This window comes from Acanthochromis polyacanthus, chromosome 8, assembly GCF_021347895.1.
Source record: "Acanthochromis polyacanthus isolate Apoly-LR-REF ecotype Palm Island chromosome 8, KAUST_Apoly_ChrSc, whole genome shotgun sequence".
In the NCBI taxonomy this organism is placed as follows: domain Eukaryota; kingdom Metazoa; phylum Chordata; class Actinopteri; family Pomacentridae; genus Acanthochromis; species Acanthochromis polyacanthus.
Window position 1 is genome coordinate 14,512,651 of NC_067120.1, and position 25,286 is coordinate 14,537,936.

Below are 25,286 nucleotides of genomic sequence, written 5' to 3' on the forward strand. Positions count from 1 at the left end.
GCCTCAGATCTCTACTTGACATTGATAAAGTGATTTCCTCGAGTCAACTCCAGGGAAAACTTGGCAACGTGTTGAGCAACCTAGGTCACAAACTGTGAGCTACACTTTTTTGTCTAACAGCTACATGTTTAGTAGCATTGCTGCTCATGAGCCCAAACTGAACTGCAAACTGCTTTGAAAATACAGTAATCCAGAATTTTCTTAGAGCCCTGCATTGTGCGTTCCTACAATTCACTGAAGAAGTAGAAGCATCACTATTTTCTGATCCACTCTCCTTTTAGCTGCGCCTCATCAGAGCTGCAATCAAGTCGAATATTCCCTTTACAGTGTAGGATATGATTTACTAGGAAAAAAATACTACAGAACATCCACAATAAAGTATCACCAATTTTTAAGAAGCAGTAAATTCTTCATCGGTGAGGGCAAAACATTTCTTTTATGATATTTTTAAGCAGTTCAATCAATCCAGAAGAAAAAAAATAGGTACATATTGCGCATACAGAACAAGGAATAGATATTGTCAGTGAGTATCCAATGGTGCTGCTTATGTAAGTGTGCAAATGTAAACAAAATATACGGTGCAGTATGCATCTTGGTTCACGATATGTTTTCTGTATAACAGACTAAGTAAAGAAATAAAAGCAGAAAGTAGCAGAAATAATTGGTAATGGGTTTTTTTTTGAAAAATGTGAACATTAAGCACATTAAACAGTGCCTGAGTACCTATTATTTTTCCTGCCACAGTTAACTGTGAACTTTGTGCAACAGTGCCCCCATAACACTGACATGCCCTCTTTAAGCTTCTCTGCCAGATACTGTAAGTGCTTGTATGCTGTTCATAATGGGGCGAGTTTGCACGACCAGACTTTTTATTTCCCACTCGAGAGTGATATTGTGGGCCGCCACTGTTAAGTGGCTCTCTGTAGCCCTGAAAGTCAATCTACTGGTGGTGAGCACAACTGCAGACGCAGTTGATAATTGCTAAACAAGTGCTGCTTTGTTTGGTTGCACTGGACAGGAGTAAGATGGATTTGTGAAGGCACACTGTAGTGAGACTCAAAAATTGACAAAATGCTTAAATACAATATTTTGTGCAGTTGAGTAAGGTTGCATATCTGCAGTGATAAACCTTCTTATAGCATTAGCAATTGCTTTGGCAGGGTCCAAATCTACTTGGAGAGGCTGCTTGAAAAGGCTAGGGAGAAGAATTTGCTTTCCAATCTGTTTCTGTCTTATTCTACCAACCGATACATTCAGCTGCAGCCATCGGAAATGACTTTGCGTTTTCAGAATGCTTCCATATACACTCCCACATTTTATACAGTTTTGCTCCAACACTTCTTTGTCTATTTTCTCTGTAATCAACTAAGACACTACAATGCAGAAACTTCAAATTCTCACAGGAATTTCTGACAGGGTGTACAGAACCGAGGAAATTTAATACAGAACTGAACATCATGTACTGTCGCTCCCCCAGCTTACTGGTATTATTACTGAATTCTTTCTTGTAGTCTTCTTTCTTCTTACAATGAGATTCTAATTTATAATTAGGTGCACAGGTGCTCAATGTGCCCTTTTTCCATTTATTTATGAAAAAACAGCAACATGACTTTCACAGCGTGCAATTCGCTGTCATTCATCGTTAAATAGCTCCCTTTCACCTGTTCAGTGCAACTATCGTGCTGAAAATGGACTTACGACAAACAAGGAGTCCATCATAATTACTTTGTAAAACTAACACCTCATATGGTGCAGGTGCAGCTAAAAAACAGACATGTGGAAGAATCCTAAATGGAGCCTTTTCTCTTCCTGTGGATACACATTTAGTTGAGTGTGATACGAGTCAAGTTAAGTCAAGTGCAGGCATTAGTAACAGAGATAGACACACTATACCATGAAAGTGGGGGACAGATCCTGCAGATTTATCCAGTCATCCAGAGGTGTTGAAACTCTGATGTCCTTAAACCACCTAGAGTAATTGTTTCCCTGCTTGATAAATGCCAGCTCTGATGTAGTGGTAATTAAAAATGAGGTTCAGTTCCGACAAAAGGGCAGGGTAAACGGATGAATTGCGAAAGCAGTGCTTCAGACAGCTGGTGATAAACAAAGGACTATAGAGAAGCGAGCAGTGAGTTCCTGTCTTGAGTCAGAACAGGGCACAATACATGGCCTGGAAACTGTACTCTATACGACACAGAGAGGATCTTTACTTGCAGTTGGTCTGAGAAGCGAACTGCTCTTCAGTCACTATCAATGGATTATTGTGCTGAGTCGAATAGATTAATACTGTTAGATCATCTGGGGACAGTCGCCATGAAATGAACTGGTCGTAATGATGCCTGGGATTTGGAGTTTCCCTGTCTAATATTCAGTTATTACATCAGACTGTAGCAAGGGAATTTACCCTCTTGTTGGATGACTTACTCCAACACAATTATGTAAGGGTATCCTAGCACACTTACTAAAGACCTTTGGGGAGTCACAATTACATGCAAAGCTGAGTGTTCCAGTAGTCATTGTCACTGTAATGAAATGAAACTGCTGCATGGGGGTGAAGTGTTTTTAACCGTGTGATTCGATTTAAAAACATGGTCTTGAAATTACTGGCATCACAACTGATTGCTGTGGGGTATTAATTGAAAATGTGCATTCCTAAACGACAATTTCAAGCATCGTCTTGTGACTTCCACTGTTGGGTTTGTGGATAACATTGAAGTTCACAGTACAGTAGTCCAGCTGTGTCTCTGTTGACTCCCTGCTGGTCTAATTGCATGCCAACTAACAGACTAAAATACAAGAAAAAATGCTGGTTTGAGCACTGTTTGATTAGCTGTTTATTCTACTAAATATGAGACGCTTGAAGTAAAATGGCAAATCTGACTAGATTGGTAAATACATGGTAATGGCCTGAAAAGCAAATGATTAAAAAGAAGAATTTAAAAAAAAAATGCTCACCAAAAACTTAATTCCTTTAACACCTTCACATGAGCCAGACTTTTCTACATGGTCAAAGTGGCTTCCTAAACACCTTTAGCAAGACTGTACATAAAAAAACCCCACTAAAAACCCGAAATGCCCTGCCCTTGAATATGGTACCGGAATTAATTCCCAGAAAATTCTTCCTTCTAATCTAGCCAATATGGTAGCTCAAGTAGGATTTATTTTGCGCAAAAATTCAACAAGAGGCTGCAGTATGACACTTGCATTGACTGAAAATTCATATTGTCATCGTCATTGTATTATTGCATTTATGCTTATTTCACTGATGAGATGGAGCCATGCATACATGGATGATGCATTCACACCATTTGGCTGATCAGATGAAGCCCCTGCAAGCTGGAAGCTACCCTCAGATGAATAAGTGTCAGTTTGGTGGTGACAGCGAGGTTAGCTGGTATCATGGCTGAGTTGTGAAATTAACAGGTTGGGCATTCATACGCAATTGCAATAAAAGCAGATTTAAAATCAGGGGTTGACCAATATGGTCGGTAAGAAACGCCAAGGTGAATCAAGGTGGCCTATGATTTGTACTTACAATTGATACACATTTTTAGTAAATATGAAAATCTTTGTGCCAAAATTTAGAATAACACAAACTTGGATGCAAAATTTTGTCGATTTATATTTATATAATGTTTTTTAACCTTTCAAGCTAAACATTTAACCTCATCCTTTGGCTAATACATGCCGTATGTAACCAATCAGATAGTGCTGTGGATGGGACACGTTTTTAACTCCTGTTCTCCTCATTTACAGGCACCAAAAAATATTGTTTCCTTGTCTGAAAAAAATCCAAAAATTCAGCAAAAAATTCCCCAAATTTCTGAAAATTTGCAAAATCTTCAGGAAGAAAATGCCAATAATTCCTTAAAGGTTTTATTTTTAAAAAATCCCTCAAATTTGGCAAGAAAATTCTTGTAAATATTTTCAAAAAATGAGCAAAAATCTTTCCAAAAAAATCCGAAAAATATCTAAAGTGATTACATGTATATCAGTAGAACTTCAATTATCTTTAAGAACATTCACAAAAAAAGATTTTTTGTGAATGTTCTTAAGAAGCATTTTTAACATTTCTTTTTTTTTCCACCAAAAAATGTTCTAAGATGTCCAAACAAATGTTGAAAATGTGGACATCAGAAGTTTCACTGTGAAAATATATTTTTTTCCACATTTTCAAACTTTAAAACAGGTAAATTTGGACCCGCAGGAAAACACGAGGGTTACATTTAGCAGGGCACCTGTTAGAGCAGAAAGACATAAACATAAGACATGTCTATTTATTGTAAATCTTATCATCATGACAATATTTAACAATGTTATCGCACGTCGCAGATTTCCCTCATATGGTGCAGGCCTCGTCGACAGCCCTTTGGATTTCTCATCTGCAATTCATGACACAATGTCTAATGGTGTGTATTTCCGATTTACTTTGGCCATCTGTTACACTGGGCCCATGTGGGGTCTGGGATTGAGAGGGATAGACTCTACCAACATCAAGTCACGGCGAGGCCTGCCAGGCATTGTTTGGTGTTTCTATCTCTGGGACCATCTTGACGCAGCAGGCTCACTGCGAAGCCAACGCAGAAGCAGCAAAGATGTGGTGAGGTAAAGCAGAGCTGACACTCGGTGCACACGCAGCTGGGAGGTGAATGATCTCCTCGGAGGAGCAAAACCATCAGAGCTCAGCAGGGATCGTGCACACGTAGAGAAAAGACGACAGGAATGAGCGCCCGCCTTCAAATGTACACATCAACAAAGCTTCAGAGCTGTCGCTGCTGAGCCGCATGACACCGCTGTGAGAAACAGTCAACCAGCAATTATTACTTCTTATGTATAATTATTATTTGTGCCAGGAGATTTGCTCATCTCTGCAGTGGCATATTATTATACTGTCATTATGATTTTGAACTAGAATGCATTAGTTTGTAGCTGGGTACACCAAACAAACTTTGCACACAGTTAGACCTTGTAGATGCTGCTGCCAAGTTGAATCAGAATACTTGTTGGCCCTAATGGTGTCGTGGAGCCACAGGTAGCTTGAAATAGCAGATGTCAAATGCTTGTTGTCCGGGGTAACTGTTAGGCAAGACTAATTAAATGAGCTAATGAAGCAGACTTTAATGATGCACAACAAATGACTATTAGTGGATAAAATTCTGCAGACCCAATTATTTTTTCCTCCAGACTGCTGGCATGCATTTCTAAGATAACTGCAGACCTTTTGCCATGCAAAACATCACCACAATACAGATGGTCATCTTACTGAACTTTTTGGAGAAATTACAGTTAATCCTTCACTGTGAATTTTTAATTGACCAATGGCTTTCTTCTGACTAAAAATAATATAAACAAGAGACAAAACACAGTAAGATATTTAGAGATGCTAACAATATATATATATATATATATATATATATATATATATATATATGAGCATGTTTTTGATATTTGCCAACTATGGCATGTACAAAATTATTAACATGCCTTCAAATTGTAAAAAAAAAAACAAAACAAACAAAAAAAAACACAGGCTTCTACACTATTCTATACTATAATCCTAATTATTTCTACCACAATTTAAGAGCAAGTCTAACTAACAGAGCCCTTTAGAGGACTGGGAAAGTAAATTTGATTGAGAGAATCACACAAGAATCACTATTGTCATGTGGTCGTGTTTAATCTACAATTGCACCTCGGTGACAGCTGTGAGAAACAGGGTGGGTACCAAAACCCCGTTATAAATAGGCACTGGGACTAAATTAGAAAAGATTCTAGTATCGATAGGCTTAATTGGTTTTGCTCTCAGTGCTTTATTTTCCAAAGTGCAAAAAGATAAAGACGTGTCTATGACGCATTTCTGCCATTTCAAATTCAGAGTTGTGTGTGAGGAGCAGCTCTGTCTCACACGTTGCAGCACTGTGCAGCAAACACAATGACACACAGAGACCCCAGTCTTAGTGACAATGGCAGAGAGCGATGCAAAGTGTGGTTACACTTCACTGGAGTTGATGCGACAATGCTAGTTTCTACAAGTGCAACAAGTCTTTTGGATGTAACGGCAGAAACATGATCAATCTGTTGAACCATTCTGTGAAAGCTCATTACGTGTCGGTATGTAAGATGAAAAATGCACAGTTTGAGACTGACTAGCTAACAGCTATGGTATATTATGTAGAACAGCTTCCACACAGAATTGACAAAATTATACAAAAATGGCTTAATGATTAAAAGCAACCACTGGCAAACTACAACATCAGTCAGCAAGAGTAATTTATTCAAAACAATGCTGTTGTACTTTGGTACTCTACAGTGCTATTTATTAGAATATATATGAGAAAATAAAGCAATGTTAATCCTTTCAGCTTTACCTGCTCTTAGAAAATAACAAAAGCACCAATAGGAATAGTGTTACTGTCTGGTACTGATTTGATGAGCAGTATCATTAGGGGTAGTAGCACACCGATACTCACAACGACCATCGTTAAGTAGTCAGATGAGTTTTGGTATCGGTCGTTGGAATAATAGCCCTGGACACACCTCACAGAGGTTTAATAGCTGAGGCAACACCAACCACCACCAGAACTGAAGAAGCCTCTTGGATAAGAGGTGAAACGTCTTCAAGGAACTTTCTTAAAGTCCAGTGGATTGATTTAAACTACTTTGGATCTCATCAATATCCATTCCTAGTGAGAAGTATGTGTAGCTGCATCAAGTAGACTGAAAGCGGATTGTTTTTTGCAGAGAGGAGAAAATTAGAAAAAATAGCCACTTTCAGTTGTTTCATGTTTGACAAAATGATTTCCTGTTGTATAACTTGGGTTTGCTGTTGGCTCCAGAAACAGAATCTATAGGGTTTTTTTTTATGCAAAACATACTGTGTATATTAATATTTCAATACTAATACACGATTCAAAGCACTACACATAGTTTTACACAAAGAAACCTAAGGAAATCATATGGGCTGACTAGAAACCTCAATTTCTCAAATTTCCTGTTGATGTTCTTCTGCTTTCTTTGATCTTGCTGATAAGAGAAAGAAAGGGCACGGGTTCATCTGAAATTTCTAAAAGTAAAGCAGTTGCTGTGTTCCAAGGAAAACCCACATGGTTGAGGACGTTTACCTTCTGTCAATGTCAAGACTTGCTGTTGGAAAAACAGAAATCAACATTCTGGCTGTCCACCTCCCAGAGCCCCTGACTGTGAGCAGCATCAGAACGGAAAAAACTGCTGTCAGTTCTTTCATGTCTCACATGTGAAAGTGCTTCATGACGTTACTTAAGTCCTTCCTGACTGCAGACACACTGCTGTTAGCACAAATCAATACGTGTCTGTTTTACAGGTGATAAAATGATGGTAATTGCATTGAACATTGATCCCTGAGCTGCCACAGTATGACTATTTCAAGCCCCTTAACTGGATCCCTCCTTCCTCAGCTTGTCTTGCTTGTGCTACCTGGTTGCTAGGCAGCCCTGCTGGATGATGGAGTGTGCTCATTTCAGGGCTCAACCTGCGTCACTAAAAATCTCTTCACGTGGAAGTAATTGGTTGGCAAAGGTCAAAAAGAGATCCTTAAAATATCTACCATGTTATTATTCTGGCATTTGGTAACATGTCGCCAATTTCATTCAATATCAGCCTTGATATGCTTTATTGTCTCATTTCCTCTCCTAAAAATGTGGAAGACAGCTTGTCCGATGCTCATCATCGGAGGCTGGGAAGTAGTAATGGGTCCACCTGCACATTTGCACAGCCATAAACCCACTTCTAATGCCCATAAAGCTCAAAGAGGCTAACAGCAATGTTTGAAAGCAGCAACAGCCAACAACATCCACATTAGAACATGTGTAGGTATAGGTCAGCTTTTAACCTACAGGGCTCCCTAGACCAAGCACAACAACTTGGATAATGATGTACACTGGCCAATAATATGGAGGTACATGGCATGTGACTGCATATGCATAACATAGATCATATGCTAACATTACAGCAATGACACGTACACAAAAAGCAAGAGAGGGAGATGTTTTCTTCAGTTAGAAATACTGTTCACCTGCTTTTTAACGCTTGCTTAGATAACAACTTCTCTGATTTACATCGTTTTTTTGTGTCCGATTTTTCAAAAACATCGTGTTTCAAAAGCAACAAGAACTGAGGATGTTGACATTTCCTTCGCCAGCTGGCCAGCGTGACAAATCACCATGTTACCCAGCACACGCTACATGAGCACTGAAGAAAACATCAAGCAAAACAGGACAGCAGCAATTATCACTGATGTGCAGCAAAGCCACACTTTGCCTGGGTCAACTAAATCATCTGTGATATTACACAGTTCGGTCTCAGCTTTAATGGCTTTAGAGTCTCGAGGGTCCAGACTGCAGAGCAACAAACCTGAAATGAAAAGGCTGTCCATCAGTTTGTCCTCGGTGGTAGAGCAACATCACACTCGTATTCACCTTCGGATGAGTCTCCTGTTTGTTGCGACTGGAATGTTTTGTGACTGTTTTACACCGAGAATGATAGCGGTTTCCTCAAATGTACAAAATGTGAAAACTGACTAATTTCTATATCACTGAGAAGACATGGTTTTTCCAAGTACAGCGCTTTATAGCCGTTTCTTCCTTCCATTTTCACAGCATGTTTGACGGATTGGCCGACAATTCTAAATCCTGATCAGGCTGGAAAGTGTATTACATGAGGTTGGCGATACAAACGAAGACATTATCACAAAAAAGGATGAAAATAGGATGAAAATATGAAAATGCTGAAAATATGATTTCACCTTGGTACACATTAAATAAATAAAGCAAGTCAGCTTCTGATCAAAAATCAGTAAGATGCAATAAATGGACAACCTTAAAAGAAATTCTTCAAATTTGTAAATAAAATGCTACAAAATGTGAGCCACTTAAAAATGACTTTTTACACAGAGCTCAGATCAGAGCTGGACAGTGCTAAGGCTAAGGGTTCAGAGTGACCAGACTGAACCAGGTGTCACCACAAGTGGATTCTGCACTCTGATGTCAAGTCTGTTGGCCCTCGAAACAGACTGCACTGCGTAGGGGGAGGTGATGGGGGACACAAGCTTGTGGATGTTTAACCACAAAGTTCATTCAGCAAGAACAGTAACTGAACATTGCTGATCACAGCCTCCAGTCGGGAGGTCTGCAGGTGTTCAGAGGGTGACAAGAGGCTCAGGCAGAGGCAAACTAACGGGCTTCAGGAGACTTTCATGGAGTCCACAGGGATGGTAGCAGGGTATGATCATGGAGGTATGACTGGCCAGGGAGGGAGTAAGTTTGAGGTTTGTACATTCAACCAAACTTTCTGTTCTCATTTTGTGCTTTTATAGTAGTTTCGCAAAACTATCAAATATTTTTCTTGCTGCTAATGAAGCGTCTATCGCTGGTACCTATCGCTATTTTTTTAGACGGCCTATCCAAGTATAACGTCTGGGTTTTGGTGCTGACACTGAAGTAAAACATTTTCTCGGCTTACTTTTGGGAAAATCTAAAGCTTAATCCTTTTTTTCTATTGTTATTTAAAAGACACCAAATGCTTGTTTTAAAATGCAGAAATTATGTCTACATTCAGTGTAGGAAATAATGCATTGAATGTATCTTTAAGATTTAATAAATATGGTGAAAAAATTAGTCTTTTTCTCCTCAACCTTCTTCTCCAAGCGTAATGCTAGCTTTCACTCTAAAAAATATCTGATTTTAACATTTCATCAGACTGTCGTTTCAGTGTAACCCAGCTCTGATGCAATGACAGATAACTTTAAATCAGTTCCCCCCATCAGTAAGCAAAGCACAGACACACACATACACAAAGCACAAACACACCATTCTTGTTACTATTCAGACTGTGATTGGTTTGTCCATCATGCTCCCACACTGCAGACAGAGCGCAAATAATAAAAGGTCTCAGTGACAGAAAATCAATACGTGGAACAATGCATTTTACAACCTGCCTCCAAATCTCAACCTTCCTCTTTATCGTCCGCAGAAAATAAGCCTTTACAGATGTAAAGTACATCCAAACAGGAGGCCTTTCATAATTAGCTGGCCTAATTAAACAAGTGACAGAGCAGCTATATACTCTTCCTTTAAGGGTGGACAACAATGAGAAAAATCTACAGGTGACAATAGCATTTCCGTCACTTCATGTCCTCGTGAAATTGTTATTTTTTGTACAGGAAATGAAAAGTGGCCGACAGCTTGACTGAAGTGGTAGGAACAGCCAACTTTATGGGCAGACAGACAAGCCTAAATAGATCCTTTGTCTGCCTGAAAATACTTCTTTGGTGTGGACCAAAGCTTGAAAGTGATACTGCTCTAACTCGTCAGACCACCCTTGGATTCTGTCGAGGCGTATTTGTACGTGAGTGAGGCCTTTGATGTTCAGTACGGCTATCACCCTTTTGCCCCAGACATATTCAAGCCTTATTAAAGTGCCAGAAAAAGCACAGCCAGTTCCTTCAATTGAGGGCACGCTTCGCTCAATGGTCTACAGCAGCAGCAGTCTGTGAAAAGCTGAAGCTAATTAAACCACTTTTCACTTTCACAATGAGGAAAACGCATACACAGTAAAGCCTCGATCACTGAATAAAACTGTTACTGACAAAATGTGTCTGAGTTCGTGCACTTAAAGTTTGCTCTTTATGTTTCTATTCATAAAGCTTTGCTGTTGATGACTGCACCATTACTGCCAATTCCTGTCACACTCTGGGGTTGAAATAAGTGTAATTTACTATTGTTAATGGAACAACGTTGTTTTCTGAGCACTGATTTCATTTGAATGTAAAATTAGACAGAGGGTGTGGGGGGGAAAAAAGGGGTGGCATTTGCACCTGAACCATGGATCAGGTCTAAAAATGTACAATAATACAATAAAATTAAGGTGGCCATTGTTTTGACACTCGGGTTTAAACTAGCAGTGCTTTAGTCATCATGCTAAGTGACCCAAATGAGGCACACGCACAATGTTGCACGACCTCCAAGTGAAAGCTGGACTATAATGACTTCTTTGTTCACTTATTAACTTCTACCATCAGTGAAGCGTGTTTTTGGTAAACTGCTGCTTAAACCCCTGATGCGACTGCAAAATGTTTATTCAGCTCAAAAGACTAAAACTAGTCAGATTTTACAGTGAGAACGAACCAGCAAAAAAGTTGAACCTCGGCCAGATTGTGGAGGATTCCAGCTGCAAAAGATTTGCAGGATGACGCTCAGGCAGGCCAGCACAACAGCAAACTCACTACTTGCTCTGACTCGCTGTCCAGAGGGGAATATCAACACCCAGCGTGGAGCAATGTAGCCTTGTCTGTGCCGTAAACTGTGTATAAAAACTCTTTGTGGCTGCAGCTGCTGTGGAGAATACAGTGATGGTTTATTCTGCTGCTGATTTTAAATGAAATCATTGATTCGTGCAGCTCAATATGACTGCATAATACCTATTTGTCTGATTTTGCCTGATTAATTCTGATTAGGCTATAAGAGGGTGGTGGTTTGACAATATTTCTGACTGATAATCAATCATTTTTAATTACTAATCAGTTGTTGTGGGTGCAGTAACACCCACTAACCATCATCTCCTTAAAAACACAGCAACATTTACTCAGAGTACATTTTAACTGACTTACTTGACAAGTAGTGGTAAAATCTACTTAAGTAAAATTTCTTTCCAGTAATACTTGTACTTGAGCACAGTTTTCCAAAGCTCTTGTCACCCCTGGTCACACATCATATCTTCAGACATGCCAAAGCCGCCTCTTGGTAAATGTGAATGCACCCACACAGCTTGCTAATCAGGTTTTCACCGAGCACCACAAATGCCATGCGGGCTCAGCTGAGTTTATACAGAAACAAATGAGAGGAGCAACCTTAGCCGGTGGCGAATCGATGTCAGCACAGGATGGCTGAGGTTCAAGCACAATGAAGTAGATATCTAATCAGCAAGAAGGTTGCTGCTGTCCCCTGGCCCTGTTCAGCTTATTCCCTCAGCAGGAGTTTGTCTGTGATTTCATTATTCTAATGCATCTTGAAGGAAATTTTACTTTTCAATAACAGGGAGCAATAACAACAAGAAGTTGCTCGCTTTTCCGCCCTATTAACATCAGAGATCTTTTCATGCCCAGCATTATTGGGCAATAAACGCTATTAAGTCATGACTACGAAAATGAATTCATTGAGAAAAATGTTACTCAGACGCTACACGCAGGAACCACAACATTAAAACCAGGTGAGGTAAATAACATTGATCATATTGCTGCAGTGCAAACACAACCTTTCACTAATGTAGTACAAAAACTTTAAGAACTGAAGTTTGTTTTTGAATCACAGTTTGTTAAGAGTCAGTACTTTGAAAGAATTTTGCAAAAATAACAACACAATGTGACGATATAAAAATGGGCTTATTCTCTCAATAAATGCTAATACTGGTCACCCAGGCCTAAAGCTACAATATATACAGACTGTTTGCCATCAATTGCTATAAAACTGCTGAAAAAAATGCAGAATAAATGAATCATTATTTACTGAATATAAAGAGGAAAGCACATTCTATGGGTTTGTAATTAGGAACCCAAAAGTGGTATGTGATGGACCATTAAAAACCCTTACATTTCTAAAGGCAAGGCTGAAATTATTGGACTACATTTGCATACAATATACAATAATGCAGATATAAAAGTCCTTTTTTTTGCCCACAATCCTTTGTCCATTTTCACTGTAACCCAGATACATACTAAATGGGACATTCAAAATAGGAAATGATGGGGGTTTTGTCCTTAAAATTTCCAGAAATGTATTTCACAAACTAGTTTGCAGCTTATTGTGGGGACACTGCTTAACTCTGCACCATCTTCTGCTCAGCTGTGATATGTGCTCTGCTGCATGTGCTGCAGTCAGAGCTACTCTGCTGTGATGATGCATTTTCTAAATATCCAAGAGCATCTTTTTCTGCATTACGCTCGGTCAAAGAAAACTTTCATATACGTGTATCTATATACTGTACCTGATATATCAGTTATAGTTGCAGTTACTAGAAGAGGAAAAACATCTCTGCACTAATTAAATAAGTGACCTTCACAATGTGAAGCATTACTGTTCTGTACTTCATACAACTGCAATCATTTCTTCTAAAATTAGCCGAAGCCCTCTCATTTGCATAAACTATGGAACACTTAAAACTATATATTGCTGCGGTAAGTACTGTTGTTATAGTAACATAATGGCAGTGCAGCTGGGTTACAGAATTAGAGAAGCAGTTTCTTTGATCTTCAAGGGTTTCGAGGACAATGGCTTTGAAAAAGAAGCACCTGAGGCTAAGATAGAAGTATTTTCTGTGCCATTTGTGAACCAGATAATTTAAAAGCACCACCAGAGCACTAAAAACACCACTGTGATTCAGAGATAATGGTTGCTTAATAGGTCTTTTTGCGACCATGTGACATATACTGTGGTCATACTCAAATAGTGATATTCATTGAAAAAAATTTTTCACACTTCCAGTTTTTCAATTGTTATTTGGATATAATTAACAAAAAATACTGTGGAAGTACTTGGAAGCCTATAGAAAAGATCTTTTGGATGTAAAAAGTCTGAGCCAGAAGCTTAAAAATCAACTTTTTTTGGACCAATTAGTCACCAAAAAAAAAGAAAAAAAAAGCAAGTCTGAATGTGAGTGGATTACATGTGAAAGGCAGACAGTGTTTATATGCATATTTAGATTCAAAAGGTGCAATGACGATGTACAAAAGGAGGTACACCTTTAAGTTTGCATTAGTCATACCCAACACAGACAAATGTGTTGATATATCGATAAATCTGTGCTTAACTGACCCTTTGCTAAGCCCCTCCCACAAATGGCTACTGTCCAATCCTACCTTAGCAACTGTAACTAGGCACGAGAGGTCTGTCAAGCTTTCAGCAGAAGACAATATGCCGAAGCGGTGTGCGTACGGTACCTGCAAGTCCGACACTCGTTATCCGCAAAGCTTGGAGGGTGGTGTTGATTTTTTTGCTTTCCCCAAGCCAAAGACACAAGAAGAAAGGTGCCGCGTGTGGATTAAGCAGTGTGGGAGACCGCATGATCAGCTGAATCCCTCCAAAATCAATAAGAACACATACGTCTGTTCTAAGGTAAGTTGCTAGCTAACATTAGCTAACCGTAGCTCTGTGTGTTAGGTCAGATAGCATTAGCAAAAGAAAGACGTCTCAATGGAAGGACAGAAACCTCCCGTGGAGCAGAAGGGCAAAAGTATGCAACATAGAGCTCACTGTACAGTACCTCATCTTCCTAAATATGATCCTACCTGCTTCCTTTGTAGCAGCAATCTACGGGTCTCCGCCTGCGCTCGCGTCTGGCTTTGGCGACAACAGATGAGATCGGGACCGCATTTATGTTGTAACCCCTTAGTTTGTGCCAATGTTGTGGCAAACTTGTGCAAGATATTGCTGGGCTTTGCTGTGCCTTAATGAGATGAAGTGTATAGATCAGCCCCACTATATGTGAGCAATATCCTGGCGCGCTGTAAACAAACACAAATTTAGCTTAGCACGAAATGGGCAGACACATGATAATGACAGTTGACATAGCATTAATTTAAATGTATATAATACATATCGGCTTACCCTGCTGTACAAGAACATTGTTGTTCTTGTATATGATTATTTTTGACGTGAAGTGACAATACATGGGGTGTTTGGCGCTTACACTGAGATCTGTGCACTTTTCCCTCTATTTTAACGTCCTCTTCATTTGCACTCCGCCAACATTTAATTTGGTGAATGTTGTTCTCAAAAGCATATTGGAGACCCTTCTGTCTGCTTCTCTCTGATATCGCTGTAGAATATGTCCAGAAATTTGCACATACCTCCTGAGAAATATCACTCACCACTAAAAACTCCATATTTCATGCGAGGAGGGAAAGCTTGACAGGCGTAGCAACAGTAACCAAGGGGGCGGGGCTTAGCGAAGGGTCAATTCTATTGATTGTCTCCTTGTTAAGACATTTTTCATATGCTGCAAGAAAACAAGTTTAAAAATGTACTTTGACTGATAAATGCATTTAGTAAAGTCCCAGAATAATGTAACTTTGCTTGTAAAAAGAAAATATTTGTCTTTTTGCTACTGTGGATTCAAATAAAAAAGGCAATCAATGAATAACTCAAATGACTGTAGTTGTACTTACGGGAATTGGGAGATGATGAAGGAATGATGGTTTTCAAAAGATATTAGTAAGAACAAACGGAACTGCATTTTTGATTGTGGGACCTTAACAGTAAGATGAAGGTTGCTGTTTTTTCAAATATCATTGTTCCTGTATTGCACTCCTTTGATTGAACACAACATTTAAATGAATGGGAAACAGTTTTTTTTATGAGGAGGGGAAAAGACAGTTTGTAACGGAGCCTGATGATGACGATACTTGATGGTTGTGCGATTATGTAATGCCTAATAAATAATTAAATACAAGCGCTGCATACTTCAAAATGAGGAAGGAGGAATTATCAGTTAAATAGCGTGAAGAAAGCGGGTGCAGTGGTAGGACTTGGTTCGATGGAGTGATCATTCTGGTCAGTTCTCTCTAACAAGTTGGCAACAACACAATTTTTGTTTATTTTTTCATTTATTATTTTACTCTTACTTATCTGGGTTTATTCTCTATTTTGTTTGATCATATCTATTTTTTAACATGACGTCATTTTTGGTTCTTTAATTACTTTATTTGTATCTATCAGGGTTTGCTGTGTATTGATTTTTCTGTAATGAAATTCTTTATCTTCCATTTTCTGTCTTTTTAACTGTGTTTAACTGTATTTCTCCACGTTTTGCTTCCTTTCTGTTTGGACTATAATAATAATAACATTAATAATAATAATAATTTTTAGCTAAAAGAATCTCAACGTGTTATTATACCAACCTTTAAAACTCCAAAGAAAATTATTTGGAAACTGCAGCATTGGACTGAGATTCCCTTCCTTATCTAAACCATTTCAACAGGAAAACTCACTCATTGCTGAACAAAGGTCGGACAGGGACATCTATTCTGCTGACAAACACAGCTGTTGCCTTGACTCTATTATATTTACCACAAACTTTGCTTTTTATGCCTGCTTCCATGTTAAGCTATCTTTGGGCGACACACATTTATTTAAATCAAATAAAGTTAATTATTCAGTTGACGAGCAGAGTGTCTTGGCAGCAATGTAAAAAAACTGATTAACTTGCATTTTTTAAAAAACATGTTGGCTGTTCAGCTTGATGCTTTTAAGTAATTGCCTGTTTTCTTCATCTGCCATAAGAATAAATTGATTATATTTGGGTTTTGGGTTGTTGAACAGACAAAATAAGCAATATACATACAGCTTTTGAAAAATGGGGAGAGACATTTTTCACTGCTTACTGACATTAACTGAGAAGACAAAAAATGACTGTTAGAAGCAGCTCCATAATACCCGAAAGAATTAATTTTTTTTTTTTTTTTTACGAAATTACCCAGTCGCATCATGACTACTATTTCAATAAAATGCCAGGCTCTAAAGGCATTGATTGCATTCATGGCGTGGTACATTTTCTCCTTCTGGAGCCAAATTAGTAGTTTTGTATTCCAGTAACAGAAACCACTTTAGTGAATCAGCCTCTAGATGAACCCGCCATGTTAAATTATCCATAATGCAGTAAAACAGTGAGAGCTGTGACTTCAGTGGGAACCAAATGTTCAGCAATGAACGGCTGGCGAGGTCCAACGTTCAAATGAAATGACTGAGTTTAAAAAAAGAGAGAGAGAGATGAAGAGAACAACTGCAGGATAGGGATTACTGAGACTCCACGGGGATGGCTCTGAGGTAATAGACTGAACCTATGGGGAGATAAAGCTGCCACCTCAATTCTTAACATTTAGCAGCTGAGATAGTTCCATTTATTTCTTTAGATTGCAAGGTTTTGAGTTCTTCCAGTAAAAGGTTGCCAAGAGGTCAGCTGAGCAGACATACCAGGCAAGTGTTGAAAATGTTAGACGGGATGGATAAGCACTGCTGAGGAGAAGTGAAAGGTGATTTTGCCCAAATGGCAAGGGGGAAATGTGAAACCACGATGAGAAAAAAAAACTCTATGCAGGGGCACACGTGTCTAAAACAATCAATGTTCCACTGTGAACACAGCGCACACAGAGTTAAAGAACCAGCCTCCACAGCAGAGCTCTGTGAACAGCTGAGCAGCAGGCTGGTGCATTCCTCATTTTAGGTGACTGCAGGCCTTTCACCATGGACATGCTTCTTACCGAACAATTACAAATCTAATTACTGAATACAGATACGATGAGATGAAGAGTTCACATCTTCCCCCTGAACTCAACTCAGTGTTCTGTCCTTCCAGATCTGTTGTGGGGTCCCCCGAAGTGTACTACTCAATTAAATATTAATTAAAATTTAATCAAGGTTTGTGCTGATTTTAGGAGCTTGCAGACCAGTGAAAGATGGTACGAGTGAGTCAAACAAAAGTTACTCTAACACATGAGGTAACGTGCTTATCAGAGATAATGAGCTCAGGATGAGATTTTGCCAACTCTATGCAGACAGCTGGAACCGCCGGAGGGAAATTAGTTGTCAAATGCACAAAGAAATTATCCACAGCGTTTTAGCAACATCCAAATAGAATTACCTTTCTGTCTTCCCCACATGTGATCAATGAGCCAGGCAGCCCATCACTACCATGAAATGGTAAAGTCTAAAACGTAACATATGGTCTTGGCTTCTCTAATCTTGTCCACTGGAAATAAACAGAGGCACATCTGCTGGAGGGTCATCAGCAAAGCCGACGGCTAAACCAGTGTCACAGCAGACAGTAGGAAATTAAAAGCCAAGACCACAGGAAGAAAGCCATCCTCGTTGGTATAACAATGTAGCTGGTGCACAGGAGGCGCCAGAAAGAGAACAGAAATCAGTGCAGAAAAGATTAAACTAAATATAGCTTACCACTAGCCTAGCTGCGCTAGACAACCCACGGCAACGAATTTAATTCTCTGTCAGGGTCGACAACAGTCATTGAGCTCCATTAGCACCGACTCTGAATAATCTTTATGTTAACATGTCTGTAATATACTTGAGCTTCACCCATTGACTGTATAAATAAGGCTTCACCGAACTCCCGCATCCTCAGATTTCATGTGCTCTAAGAACTACGTCAGTCTATTCGTTGCGCTGATTGGTTGGATACCTACCCATTTGCTGCAGAGTGATTTGAAAGACAACCTTTTAGGCTGCCTCCCTCCCTGTTGAGAGTTCCAAGACCCTTCTGTCTTCAGACCTGGGTCTAGCGCGGCTAGGCTAGCTTACCACTGTTTCACTGAAGTAAATCATATTTGTTGCTATTTAAAGAAAACCTCTAAAGAGACGATAACCAAAACAGGACAACCAGAAAACATCCAGTCAGAGCTGTGATTTTGTTAAAATAAAGATATGCTATCTGTACATTGTCTTGATTTGAAAAAAATAAAGAAAAGAAGTTGAAGAAAAGCTCATTCCCAACCACTGATTAGAAAAAAAATAAAAAATCACTTTGTGCTATTTTTTCTGGTCTGTCAGTGACAAGCACATCATTCAGCAATGCTCAGCTCAAAAACGTACATTTGTGGAGCTTATCTAAAAATAAGCATGAAATGAAATACAGTTCATCGTGTCATTGGTGGTCCGTCACTGAACAGAAGAGTTAATTAATCACTGAGGGGTTAAAACATAAAAAGGGGGTGACCATCTGCTTTGATCATGCAGCATACAGCATGCCAGGAGTGTGTGAAGGACCTGTGGGACTGCCTCGGGCTCCGAGCTACTGCCTGGCTCGGTGCCTCCTGACAAAAAATTCGCACACAAGCATCTACATATGCTTAACTCCCAGGGGATCATTTCATGTGGCTGCCCAGCACCACTGAGACCTGCTCAATTCCCTCTCCAATATGATGGAGCGAACGGGGACACTTGCAGTTTTGCAGTGCAGTAAATCTCACCTCACTGGATGGGGATGTCACACTAATGTAATAGTTCCACTGGTTGGACAGATATTGAGTGCGGTTGCATGATGATGCGCACTACTTCTATGTGCCACAGTTAGCCACGATGTTCTGCCTGAGAGCCATTAGTGAGAAGAGCTTGCAACAAAAGCTCAAACAGTCGGTGAGGGTTGGCTGAGGTGACAATATCCTGCAGTCACAAACATAAACAAGGAAAGAAAATAGTCTAAAAAGGTCATCATGGAGGCAGATGTGACCCGTTTACCAGAGACACTTCTGCTTTCAGAACATACAGTGCTACTATGTTAACAGTGGAAATACCTAGTGTTTTGATAATGCTTGCTTTGGCTGAAAGTACAGAGACGCTTTGGCACAAACACCTCAGCCAGATAATATGTCTGACGGCTACATCAGCATCTTCACTACACATCCACTGCTGCCCACTCCACATCAGCGTTTTTCATTTTTCACCAAACTGAAAACTTTGCCACTATGGGCACTGGGAACAGTAATGGAAGCCCCGTTTCATCTTTCACATTTCCTTGGCCAATTAGAAACCCCCGCTCGCCTACAGAGCCGAGATGATATGCTGATTCTTGATCGTGAGGTGATTAGAGGAAAATAGTGCGACTGCTGCCATGGGAATAAGGCTTGATTCATGAAAAAGAGAAACCAAGTAAGCAAGTTTTAAAGACTTCATGCTGAGAGGCAAAATGCCTAATTTTTCATCTTGTCTTTCCTCATTTTGAGCAGTTAAGAATTTCATAAAGCCCCCACAGTGCTTCCCTCACGTTATTGGCTTGTGTTTGACTGAGGCCTGCAACTCAGGTTAGGTTTTAATGTGTGTTGACCTGATCGTAGCGTTGAAAACTTGAGCATGTCAATGCACAAGCATGCACTGAGCATTAGTGTCACACTGAGGGAAAAATACAACTGTTCATTGTCTACTCTTCCAGCTGAAACGCTCGACAAATTCAGCAGTTGGAGACTGGAAAATAAGCCTACATTTCAATCATCAGATGAGCAATGCCTGTGAGAAATAGAAGTGAGACTTTGTCTGCAGACCACAAACACAGACAACAACTGTTTCTGTGTGTGCTGTAGCACTGCTGAACTTCACTTGGGGCAAGTCTTGACACACCAAGTACTGTGGGTGTTTAACACACTCTCACACTGAAGGATTTACCTTTCAAAAAGAAAAAAGGAATGGCAGCTATTCAAACACACCTCATTAAGTTTGCAGTCAGTTTCAATTGACTATTACGCCTAATCCTAATTAAAATTTCATGATAAAGTATACAGTTGAACTGTGTACACTGGTGGAAACTGTTTTCATTTTTAGATAAATACGACAGCACAGTCTCCTCTCAGCTCTTTCTACTGAAAACACTGCTAGTTCAGCGGCATTTTATCTTCATTTAATATCCAACGCCCTACTATAATTGAGCAATATCCGTTAATCAGATAAGAACATATTGGATTATCTTGGCTCCCACCGCCCTGCCATGCAGGTTAATCCAGTAGCACCTGGTAATCAGTCAGTGCTGCCATATTTTTACTATTTTATAGGAAAAACCAACATGACTAGTCCTGTTCTCTCAATTGGCTTTTTGATAAAGGTGGTGACGAGCACTGTCTAACACGTCGGTCCAAAATCTCCTACATGTAATCAGTTCAGTTGAGATCTGGTGACTGCGAAGGCCACAGCAGATGACTGTCATCATTTTGATCAAACCATTCAGTGACCCCTCCTGCCCTGTGGATGGGAGAGCATCTTGGAATATCCCACTCCCATCAGGGTGGAAATGTTTCTTCACAGGAAGAAGGTGATCAGTCAGAGCAATTGTGTATGATTTGCAGTGACTCTTCCATCCAATGGAAGAACTGGATCCAAACCATAATACCAAAATCCCCCCCCCCCCCCGTGTTCAGCTCTGTGCTGTTGTCTTGGGTTTCCACACATGCACTCGCACACTTGTGTAGAATACACACAGATGACTCATCTGACCATATCACTTTCTCACATCTCTGTAGACCAGTGCCTGTGGTTGCTCATCTTTATAATGAGGGGTTCATACAGTGTAATCTTACTATGACATTACTCACTATGTATTTGTTTACATACTGTTCTCACTGACTCGGTGTGATTATCTCCTGCATTGACCTTCTCAGTCACCTGAGGAAGAGTTGCTCTTTTGTTTGTACTCATCTTTCCAGCCCTATTTAGTCTGTCCTATAGATTTAAATGCAGACGAGTCAGTTGAGCAGCCTCTGTAACTGAAGCTCCTGCCATCTGTGCCCAACAATGAACACTCTTTCATGGTCTCTTAGATCTTCTCTGGCTTTCTGGAGAATAAATCACAATCAGCTGGGTCTGCTCAACAGTCTTGCACATGACATAAAGCATCATTAGATGTTAACTATACCATGCAGTCTATCTGTGTGGAAGCATCTGCAGTCTTCATGTTTCTCTGTTCATTTATTCAGGGGTTTCCTTTAATTTCTCATCCATCTGTAGGAGTCAAACGAGATGTAAAAACTATAATTTATCAAAGAAATGCAATCATTTGGGAGGCATGAGAATTAAAAACTTAGGTAAAATGTCTTTTTCACTAATGACCACAGGTTTTGTTTTCTAAAAATGACTTGGAAATGTGAAGCTTTGGCTGCTAAATAACTTCACAGTCACTGGGTGGGGTGTCGCAGCTGAGCCGTTAATACGGTTATGGAGCAACACGATAAAAGAAAATACTGAACAAATGGAGGGGCTTCATTTTTTACGAAAAAACGACGTTTTTCTCAGCTACATGCCACGAAGGAAAATTAAACCTACTGTATTTTCTTCAACTTCACTTCTCCAGCTCACGCACTAAAAAAATCATATAAACTACAGCTACTACAAACAACTTCACCACCACGTAAAAGCGTCCTCCAGTAAAAAGCTTTTCCAAACACACAGCTGGAAATGAGTTCAATTTGAGGCAGCAGTTGATTGTGAACTCTTCAGGTCAGACACGAAACAACGCGTGAAGCTTCTTAAAACTGTAGTTCGATGGGGAAGACAGTTGTAAAGACACAGGAAAACAGAGAATAAATGTGTAACTTACAGCAGAAAGCGGAGTGGTGTCCAGAGTTGGATTCAGAGCTGAGCTTTAGCTGCGGTTAGTTGCGGAACAGAGCGGTTCAGCGGCGGATCTGCGCGTTAACAAACACCGGAGCAGCGAAACCGTCCAGGGGACTGAGCGGCACCGTAATACCTGGATATCAATGCAAGACGCGCAGCGCAATGTTTCTACCGTAATACTCAGACAAGCTCCACACTATAAACCATAGACTGTATGCTATGAAAATGGTCTACAGTACGGGTGTCTACGGAGCCCCTGTGGCGACATGGTAAAAAAATAAATTGTGGCAACAATATAGCTATAACGTGCGCGCGAAATACTAATTTGTGGCCACGAATTAGGTACAACCTGCACACGAAATACTAACGAATACTATTAATGGGCATCTGGGTAAGCAAATAGAGCGCACCCTCTCTACAACCTGCAATAATCTGTGTACGGGCCGTACCTATACCCCGACGGCGAGTGTCTCTTCTTAGCTGTTCTCGTCAATGTCTTGTTATCCCGTATTTAGGCACTTCTTTATTTAGGCTACTTTGTTGCAACGGGTAGCCTATCTGCTGACGTGTCACTCGATTTACAAACTTTCTATCCTCATCCTGTTACTACACGTTGTTTTGTTGTGCTAATATTTAGCCGTAAACTCATTTGTGTGAGCTGCAGCCCTGCACACATATCAGGACACTTTTCAAGAACAGCTGAGGGGTGTGTTGAGCATAAAACCACAGGTTTCTATGTCACGAAGGTGTCTCTGTTTTAGATTCGGATCAGTAATAGGCAGTGGTGAGTCGCTCCGAAGCTTCAAGAAGAGTGAGACAAGCTCCAAAGCCTCAGTGTCATTTGCCCATCATCATGACTGATAGGCTCCAGGTTCCCAGTGAGCGCTACCGTAACTGCACGGCTTCCTCCGGTAGCATCATTTAACGCTGCGGTTCATATAGCCTATCTACTCCCTCAGCTGAGAGTCTGACACACATGATGCTACTTTCAAAAGAGATGATCTGTGAAAAGGCCCTTTTTAAGATTATTTCAAGCTGAAGCTCTGAACAGAATGTGGTCCGGACCAGGTTTGGTCTGCAACATAAGTTAGCATGGTGATCTAGTCAAGTTAAAACAGAGACACCTTCGTGACATAGAAACCTGTGGTTTTATGCTCAACATACTTCACTTAGTAGTATGCCTACACCCCTCAGCTGTTCTTGAAAAGTGTCCTGATATGTGTGCAGGGCTGCAGCTCCTACAGACACAAATGAGTTTACGGCTACATATTAGCACAACAAAACAACGTGTAGTAACAGGATGAGGATAGAAAGTTTGTAAACCAGGTGACACGTCAGCAGATAACCTACCCATTGCAACAAAGTATCAAACATAGGCCTAAATAAATAAGTGCCTAAATGCGGGATAACAAGATATTGACTAGAACAGCTAAGAAAAGTCACTTACCTTAGGAACATCAGGTAGGTATGGGCCCGTACACAGATTGTTAGTATTTAAAAAGAAAATCTTTTCTATTTAGGTTTCGTTGTCACATTTCAGATGTCTTTTATGAAAGATTGTAGGCCTGTAGAGGTTTAGTGAGTAAGATAGAATATTGTTTTTGTTTTCTTCTTTCTCAATACAATTATCAAGTCAACGTCCCAGATTTTTGTTGCAGTCCCTTCTAAGGGGCTTTGCCAGCTCGGTTGGAAAATGAAAGAAACTACATACTGACTGAGTCACTTCAACTGAGAAATGCTGCACCCTTAGTGATGCATTACCAACCTATGGTAATATATAATTACATTTCAGTTAGAGAAGGCAAATTTCTGCAGAATTTTAGAAACTTTTCTGATGTTGTTTCTATACTTTTACTTGAGGAGGATTTTGATAGATGGATAGATAGATGGATGGATAAAAGATATCCTGCTTCCTTTTTATGTTTCTGGTATTTCAACATCAACTCTTTCTCAATATTGCAGAACAGTCACGGTTGAACAGCCTTCCGTTTCCACATTGCTACAGCTTGAGAGGGAAAAGGCAGGGGTATTTGTCTTTAATCTTCTGCTTTTGTAACAGCATCAGCAGCACTTGTCCAGGTGCAAATAAAACAGGCGCCTCAGCTTTGAACAGAGGTGCTGAATTAGTGTTAGAGGAAATACCTCTGAGGATTTCCTGGACGCTGGCAGCAAGACTGAGTAACACACATTTAATAGGACGGCTCTATGGCAACATGCACACATTTATCTGAGAGACATTTCACAGGTTTCTGTGCATTTAAACTGCAGACAGGAGTGGATCTAAACCGATTTTCAGTATTTGTTCAAATCTATTTTGACACTGTGACCAGAAGAAAATGACTGAATATGTCATTCTTTGTTATGATGTCTCTCTTATAGTCTTATATTGAGGCTGTCTTCACAAGATAAATGGCATGTTATATTTCTGATTTCTGGCTGATCATATCAGAATTTTATTGAAATAAACAACTTGTATGATCACTGTAATAAAGGTGTTCAGCAGAGGTGTTATATAATTTTCAAGGATTTTGCTACAATGCAGGAAAAAGTAGAGAGTGCATGTTTAAAGCCTCAAGATAGATGAGAATGTAGCTGCAAATTTATTACAAGTCATTGTGAATATTCAAGACTTACAATCCAAATGTTTGATACAGATATGTTACATACTGAGTGAGATAATATTTTACACAATAAAGACACAAGCCAGTGAAGTCGTATGATGACATGATATTCAATGATCTACATTTTTTTTCCCAGTCTTTTGCCCCCGCAGGTCAGTAAAAACACAAAAACAAAGCAAAACAAATCATGTCCAAGCATGAAAATCTCAATAAATCAGAACATACTCCTATGTGGTGTAAATCAGCATTTCTAAGTTAAAAATCGCCGAACAATTGCCAGTGAACAGCTGTGATGTAGATGCTGCAGTAATAACTCTAAATTATTCATCTAAAGCCAAAGTGAAGCATTACCAAGGAAGTTGTCTTCCAGAAATAGGTTAAAATTTATTTTAAATATCTACTTTTACACAACAGATTGGTGTTTCTGTTAATTGTTAACCTAATTAGTCATCCAATTTGTGGGAACAAGCCATCAAAAGATGCTGGGGAACTTTAGAAATCAGGTCTGTGGTCACTTTTCAGTGGCATTTTT

The 25,286-nt window shown here is 39.7% G+C and overlaps 1 protein-coding gene across 1 annotated transcript in view; it reads right to left on the reverse strand.

Moving 5' to 3' along the window:
* LOC110952776 (tumor protein p53-inducible protein 11) overlaps positions 1 to 22,260 on the reverse strand; it is a 43,781-nt gene extending 21,521 nt beyond the window's left edge. The window contains exon 1 of the mRNA XM_051952236.1: positions 22,117 to 22,260. The gene's annotated coding sequence lies outside the window, so the exon portion shown is untranslated. The remainder of the gene's footprint in view (positions 1 to 22,116) is intronic.
* Between the last annotated feature and the right edge of the window lie 3,026 nt (positions 22,261 to 25,286).